The sequence below is a fragment of the Glycine max genome, chromosome 12 (genome assembly GCF_000004515.6).
Source record: "Glycine max cultivar Williams 82 chromosome 12, Glycine_max_v4.0, whole genome shotgun sequence".
In the NCBI taxonomy this organism is placed as follows: domain Eukaryota; kingdom Viridiplantae; phylum Streptophyta; class Magnoliopsida; order Fabales; family Fabaceae; genus Glycine; species Glycine max.
In genome coordinates, this window is record NC_038248.2 from 28852084 (window position 1) to 28860532 (window position 8449).

The following is an 8449-nucleotide window of genomic DNA, read 5'->3' on the forward strand; positions in this document are numbered from 1 at the left end:
CAGAATTCCTCAAAGCGGCTGATCCAGAGACTTCTGTGTTTTTGAACCAAAAGTCTCATCTGGCAGCATTTTTAGCAGGATCGACATCAAAGGAGGTCTTAGCTAAAAATCTGAAGGAAGTTCTACAAATGTTACAACAAGAAGAAGAAGCTTCATCCTCAAAGAAGGAAGAAACAAGTTCTGCCGAAGAAGACGAAGAAGATCCCTTTTACCAAAACGAAGATGATTGTTTTGGTATCTGTTTAGATTAAATTTAATTTCGGTCACAAAACCGTTTGTTTGTAATTAATGTGTAATTAATGATGGACAATACTACCTGTCCTGTAGCCATTAAAGTCCCGGTCAAAACTACTTGTCTTGTAACAAACAGTCAAATAGTCCCGGTCAAAACTACCGGCAACTACCGGTCTTAGATTTTTGGCTATATAAGGAGTCCTCAAGTATGTTGTGAGGCACCCTTTCATTTAGCCATTTTTTCAGGTTTCGGAAGAGAGGTGCTCTGAAACAAGATTTTTGTAAGCGCTTCTTTCTAGATCCAATAAATTTCTATTTTTCATCCTTCTCTCTTCTCCCTCCACCAATCCTGTGCGGCTCTGCCGTCGCTTCGGTTTCTTTGTTTATGAAAACCTGGGTTTTGTAAGCCGGTCTCCGGTGTGACCTTGATATCTGTTTTCAAGTTTATATTTTCATTTCATTAATCATACTGCATTCTTACTTCCTATCTGTCCGTTTGATCCTACTCCGCTGACCTCTGGTATCAGAGCCTGATGGAGAAGTAGGAATAGTGTCCGTAAGGGCATATGTTAACTAAACTTATGGATCTGAAGCATGTACAGTAATTTTAATTTAAACAGTATGTGTTTGAACAGTATTTTCTGGAAGCACAGCAGTCTGATATTTATATATATATATATATATATATATATATATATGTATTGTGATGAATGATATTTTTTTGGTTGTTTGAAATGTGTTGTTTGAAGACCGTGCGTGTGGAAATGATATTGTTGTGTTTGTTTGAATTGCTGTTGATGTTGCTATTGAGGATTTTAATTGATATGTGATGATAATGATAATTATGATGATATTAATTTGAGATGACATTGTTAATAAAGACCATGTCAACATGAATTGTTATTATTGATGAATATGTGAATATGAAATGAGGTTGTTGTTGTTGTTGATAACGTCATTGAGATGAGATGATATTTATGTTGTGAATGACATGGAAATACGATTTGTTGATTGATGTTGGAAATGCATTAGCATGTGCATGTTGTGTATGTTCGTGGGGGGCACTGTGCACTGACCTTTCAGGGTCTTTGGCACTAGCTTTTGGCCACGTTCATACGTTGGATGTTGTGTATGATCGTGGGGGGCACTGTGCACTGACCTTCCAGGGTCTTTGGCACTAGCTTTTGGCCACGATCATACGTCGTATGAAGTGTATGTCATGCGGGGTAGAGTGCATTGACCTTGTCGGATGGCCCAGATGTGGGTAACTAGCGTGGTTAGAGAATCTAAGCATTTATGAGGGGATGCTTAGGTGCTTTAATTGGTCCATGGTCTTTGGCACTTACTTTTGGCCGTGATCATAGCTCATACGACACAGGAAATAGAGTAACTATGGCCAAGTGTACTTTGTACTAGGGGGCTGTCACCTGGTAGGGAACACCTTTGGGCTCCCAGGCTGATCACCTATGAGAGGGGGGCTGTTACGTGCACAACCGGGTGGTCTCGACAAACTCAACACAGTTCCCTAAGTGAGAGCTTCATGTGGACACGCTTAGGCTATTTCCTGAGGTTTGGTTGTTGTTAGTACATACCACATTGCATCTGAGTGTTGAGTCAGGTGCACGCATCATTCTGTGTAGTCTTGATTGGGTCCATGGATGGACGATGAGTAATTGTTGGATGTGAATGATGAATATTTATTGGATATGAGTGTTGAAGAATGATTGTTGTGTATGCTTATCATGTTTGCCTGTGTTCCTTGCTAATTGTGGTTATTTGGAATTGGTATTGGTTCTTTTATAATAAACTCACCCTTGCAATTTTGTATCGTGTGGTTGATACCTGTGATGATCACGAACCTTGTTCGTGGGAACAGAATGATAGTGGCAGAGTGTAGGGAGTAAGATTCTGGTGAGGAGCCGCCGAGCCGACGTAATGACATTGGCGTTATTTTGGGAGAGAGTTGTGTTTTGTAATCAACTCCCCCGTAGTTGGTTTTTAAGTTTTATTTTGTTGAGTTAAAGATGTAAAACTGGAATTTGAATAATATATATGAACATATTTAATTTTTGTTATGTGTATGACATGTACTAAATTATTGTTTCTATTTAATTATGCATATTCACTTAAGTAATGACATGTTGTTGGATGAATTTATGTTGTGACAAAATCACTTCTGTTTTCATAAGCAAATATTAAGGGAGTTCTTTTTATAAAAATTGAAATTATCTAATATTAGAGTGTGGATACCGTAGCGACGAGGCGGGTCGTTACAATGGATGGCTCGAATTCTCACAAAGGTAAACTTATCACTTTCAAATTGAGCTTTCAAAACTATCATGACATGTAAAGGAAAAACAAGGATTTCAAGTCACAAAATGTCAAGAGACTTTTATTTTCAGAACAACTACCCATTACTTGAACATATCCTATAATTCAAAGACAAACATGCAAATTTAACACAACAAAACTAACAAAATTAAACTAATTTAACACAACTAACAAAACCAAAACCAAAAAACACACTCCCCCCATACTTAAACAACACATTGTCCTCAATGTGGCACAATTAAAAGATTAAAAGCAATTAAACCATCAAATAGAATCAGACAAATGTAATAAAAGTAAAAAAGGAGATAGGAAAGAAAAACTCCCTAAGTCATGGTAGAGGAAGAGTAGGGTGGAGTAAGGAAGTCTCTTCCACCACTACGTCCACTAAAGAAGGATTTGTGAGGAATGGCTTAAGTCGGTGTCCATTGACCTTGAAGCTCTTGTTTGTGGAGTCGCTTTTGATCTCAACTGTACCATAAGGAAAAACATTAGTAACAACAAAAGGACCAGTCCACTTAGACCTCAACTTACCACTCATGAGTCCAAGCTTAGAATTATACAATAACACTTTTTGCCCAACCATGAAGTCCTTCTTAATTATCATGCTATCATGGAACTTCTTGGTCTTTTCTTTGTAGAACTTGGCATTCTCGTAGGCTTCTAGGCGGATCTCATCTAACCCACTCAGTTGCTACTTTCTTACCTCACCAGCTTGATCCATAGAGAAGTTGCAGGTCTTCACTGCCCAGTATGCTTTGTGCTCAATCTCCACAGGAAGATGACATGCCTTTCCAAAGACAACCCGATAAGGAGACATTCCTATGGGTGCTTTGTAGGCAGTCCTATGTGCCCAAAGAGCATCATCTAGCCTAGTACTCCAATCTTTCCTGCTTTGCTGCAAAATCTTCTCTAAAATTCTCTTGATCTCCCTATTAGAAATTTCTGCCTGTCCATTGGTTTGGGGGTGGTATGGTGTGGATACCCTGTGGACAACCCCATACTTTTTAAGCAAGGCATGCATTGATTTGTTGCAAAAATGGGTTCCTTGATCACTAAAGATTGCTTTAGGTACTCCAAACCTACAAAACAGATTAGATCTGACAAAATCTACAACAACCTTAGCATCATTAGTTCTAGTGGGCTTGGCTTCCACCCATTTTGAAACATAGTCAACTGCAAGGAGAATGTAAACATAACCAAAAGATACAGGAAAAGGGCCAATGAAATCTATACCCCAGACATTAAACACCTCACAAAATAGCATAGGTTGTTGAGGCATTTGTTGTCGCCATGTAAGTGCACTTCCTACTCTCTGACATTGCTCACAAGTGCTACAAATCTTCCACGCATCTTTAAAGATGGTGGGCCAGTAAAAGCCACAGTTAAGCACTTTGCGAGCTGTCCTTTGAACACCCAGATGACCTCCCAGTGCGGAAGAATGACAGAACTGCAGGACTGAGTCAGTCTCATGATCTGGAATGCATCGTCTAATGACCTAATCACTGCACAATTTCCACAAGTAGGGGTCATCCCAAATAAAATGCTTAGCATCACTTTTAATTTTATCTTTTTGAGCCGTAGATGCTAAGGGAGGAAAAACAGAAGCAACTAAATAATTGACAATGTTAGCAAACCAGGGAGTAGAAAGAGAATCAGAAATACTATACAATATATATAAATGATCATCCGGGAAATCATCCCGAATGGGTGAATCCGCATCAGATACACGTTCGATCCGACTCAAATGATCAGCAACTAAATTTTGTGCTGCGCTCCTATCACGGATCTCCAAGTCAAACTCTTGGAGCTAGAGCATCCATCGGATCAACCTAGGCTTTGAATCAGCCTTCTGCAACAAGTACTTTAAAGCTGCATGGTCAGTATGAATAATAATGCGAGTACCAAGCAAATAAGAACAAAATTTTTCAAGAGCAAAAACTACGGTTAATACCTCTTTCTCAGTAGTAGTATAATTCGCTTGGGCAGCATCTAAAGTCCTAAAAGCATAATATATCACCCTAGGCAATTTATCAATTTTCTGAGCAAGGATAGCCCCTAATGCATAATTTGATGCATCACACATAAGCTCAAAAGGGGCTGTCCAGTCGGGTGCCTGGATGATGGGGGTGGTAGTCAGTGCTCTTTTTAGGCAATCAAAAGCCTCTTTGCATTTATAACTAAAGTCAAACTCCACCTCCTTTTGCAACAAGTTAGATAGTGGAAGGGCTACTTTGCTAAAATCTCTTATAAAGCGCCTGTAGAATCCTGCATGACCAAGAAAAGATCGCACCTCTCGCACGCAAGAGGGGTAAGGCAATTGTGAAATAACAGAAATTTTTGCAGGATCTACTTCAATGCCCTTATTGGAAATAATGTGGCCTAAAACTATACCTTGCTCAACCATAAAATGACATTTTTCAAAATTTAGAACAAGGTTAGTTTCAGTGCATCTATTCAAAACCTTTTCCAGACTATTCAAACAAACATCAAAAGAGGATCCATATACAGTGAAATCATCCATAAACACCTCTATGCAATTTTCTAAAAAATCACTAAAAATACTAATCATGCATCGCCGGAAGGTACTAGGGGCATTGCACAGGCCGAAAGGCATCCTCCTATAGGCAAAAGTGCCGAAGGGGCAGGTGAATGTGGTCTTTTCCTGATCCTCAGGAGCAATAGTGATTTGCATATAACCAGAAAAACCATCAAGGAAACAGTAGTGAGATTTACATGCCAGGCGTTCAAGCATCTGGTCAATGAATGGCAGTGGAAAATGGTCCTTTTTGGTAACCTGGTTCAGCCTCCTATAGTCGATGCATACTCTCCAACTGTTCTGCACCCGAGTAGGAATTAGCTCCTCCTTCTCATTTTTGATCGCGGTGAGGCCGATTTTCTTTGGAACTACCTGGACGGGACTCACCCATTGGCTGTCGGACATAGGATAAATGATTCCAGCTTGCAAAAGCTTGGTTACCTCCTTCTTCACTACATCAAGAATCACCAGGTTGAGTCTTCTCTGTGGCTGTCTTACTTGTTTAGCCCCATCTTCTACATTTATTCGATGCATACATGTAGATGGGCTAATACCAGGAATGTCCGCCAGGGTCCAGCCTATAGCCTTCTTATGCTTCTTGAGAACTGATAACAAATCTCCTCTTGCTCATCAACAAGGGAGGTAGATATAATTACTAGAAAACTTTTGCTATCATCCAAGTAAGCATATTTTAAATTTGATGGCAGAGGCTTCAATTCTGGTGTGGGCGGCTGGATAGTGGTAGAAAGAGATGGTTTCTCAGCCTGCACCTCATAAAGAAAGTCCGAGGTATGTGTACTTACTGAAACATGGTTAGTTCGATCTGACTCTATAAAATCAATCTCAAGAGGTAAGACATCACCAGACATGTAATCAATATCAAATTCAGATTCACTCTCAGCATCAAATTCAGACATATGATCAAGTGCAAATTCAGATTCAATGCCTGAAGAGTGACAGGCATGCAGATTAGAATGAAGATCAGTCATGTATTCATCAACAATATGGTCAATTATTTCAACACGAAATACAGAAAGATCTTCAGATGGGTGTTTCATAGCATCAAGAATATTAAAATGAATAGTTATATCACCAAACTCCATAGATAGTGTGCCTGCATATACATCTATGTTAGTTCTAGCAATTTTCATAAAAGGTCTGCCTAGAATGTTGGGAACTGATCCTTTAGAAAATCCCTCCTCCATATTTAAAATATAAAAATCAACAGGGAAAATTAGCTCACCAACTCTAACTAAGACATCCTCTATGAAACCAGCAGGATAGGAAACACTTCTATTAGCTAAATGAATTACTACATCAGTTGACTGCAAAGGACCTAGAGATAGAGAATTAAAAATAGACAGAGGCATAACACCAATAGAAGCTCCTAAATCTAGCATGACATTGTCAAACTTAGTGTACCCTATAATACAAGGTATGCTGAATGTACCTGGATCTTTACATTTTTCAAGGATTTGGGGAACAGATTTACCAATTAATGCGGAGACATTTCTGCCCATACTAATTCTTTCACTTCCTTTAAGCTTCCGTTTATTAGTGCACAACTCCTTCAAGAATTTAGCATATCTTGGAATTTTCTTTATTGCATCAGGCAGAGGTATGATTACCTCTACTTTTCTAAATGTTTCCAAGATCACCTTCTCTGCCTCTTCCATTTTTTTGTTGGAAATTGCTCTTGGAGGGAATGGAAGAGGGATATGTTGCTTCTTTTTAGATTCACATGCATAGAAATTGTTAGGTAACTTACTCTTTAAATTTTTGTCATCATTTTTTTCTGGAGTAGAGTGAGGTTGGGCAGGTTCATTGGCGGATGAGGAAGATGCTACTGGTTGAGGTACTTAATATTGCTTTCCTGACCTCAATGTAATGGCACTCACATTTTTGGGATGCTGGACAGATTGAGAAGGTAATCTATCAGAATTCTGGGACTGTTGTTGATTTAACTACGTAGCCAACTGTCCCATCTGATTAGTTAAGCTGTGAATGGAGGCTCTGGTCTCTTGCTGAAACTACATGTTTTGCATAGCCATTTGCCTCACAAGTTCTTCAAGGGAAGGTTGCGGAGGGGTCTCAACTGTTTGCTATTTCTGGGGCTGTTGCTGTTGTTGCTACTAGATTGGTGGAGGAATGTATGATCTACTTGGGCCAACAACATTTTGAAAATAAGTATGTTGTTGTTGTTGTTGCTGTTGTGAAGGATTCGACCATCTAAGATTGGGATGATTCCTCCATCCGGGATTGTACCTGTTGCTGGAGAGAGGTCATAATTATTCTGTTGTGGCTGATTTTGCTGTTGAGGTTGAGGAGGTCTATTGTAGATGTTTGCAGCATAAGCTTCAGGCTGTTCAATTGCTTTAGATTGTTGCACAGAAGGGCAAAGGTCTGTGTGGTGGTTGGCAGAGGAGCATAAACCACAAAGTCTGGCGACAGGTGCAGATTTTTTATTCATGGTCAGTTGGGTTACCAGGTTAACCAAGGCATCTAGTTTACCTTCAAGCTTCTTAGTCTCACCTGATGAATTCGTGGCTACTTCATGCACTCCTCTAATGACAATAACATCACTTATGGCACTAAATTGCTGGGAGTTTGAAGCCATCTTCTCAATTAAATTTCTGGCTTTAGCAGGGGTCATGTCTCCAAGTGCTCCACCATTGGCAGCATCTATCATACTTTTCTCCATGTTGTTGAGTCCTTCATAAAAATATTGGAGAAGAAGCTGCTCAGAAATCTGGTGGTGAGGGCAACTGGCACATAATTTTTTAAATCTCTCCCAGTATTCATATAGGCTCTCTCCACTGAGTTGTCTAATACCTAAAATATCCTTTCTGATGGTTGTGGTCCTGGAAGCAGGAGAAATTTTTTCCAAGAATACACTCTTGAGGTCATCCCAGCTCGTGATGGACCTTGGAGCAAGGTAATATAGCCAGTCCTTTGCCACTCCCTCTAAAGAATGAGGAAAGGCCTTCAGAAATATGTGATCCTCCTGGACATCTGGTGGTTTCATGGTGGAGCAGACAATATGGAATTAATTCAGGTGTAGCCATTTCCCTTAGAGTCCTCTCACGGGGTGGAGGTTGTGCCATATTCTCAGAATGTACAAAATCAGAATGTTCAAAATTATAATGCTCAAAATCATCAATATCAGAATGCTCAGGATGCTCAAAAGATACTAAATGATGTCTAACTAATCTATGAAATGTCCTATCTATCTCAGGATCAAAGGGTTGTAAGTCAGATGGATTTCCTCTAGTCATACACTAAATTCAGCATGCACAACTAGTTGTCTTCTTATGCAAGTAACAGTGTAGTTTTGAACTACAACTACCA

General features: G+C 39.5%; 1 non-coding gene across 1 annotated transcript; it reads left to right on the forward strand.

Annotated features, from left to right (window-relative positions):
* Positions 1-7848: 7848 nt before the first annotated feature.
* On the forward strand, positions 7849-7955 carry LOC112998639 (small nucleolar RNA R71). Its single transcript, XR_003263733.1, has one exon. It is a non-coding gene; the product is annotated as a small nucleolar RNA R71 (small nucleolar RNA).
* Positions 7956-8449: the final 494 nt, after the last annotated feature.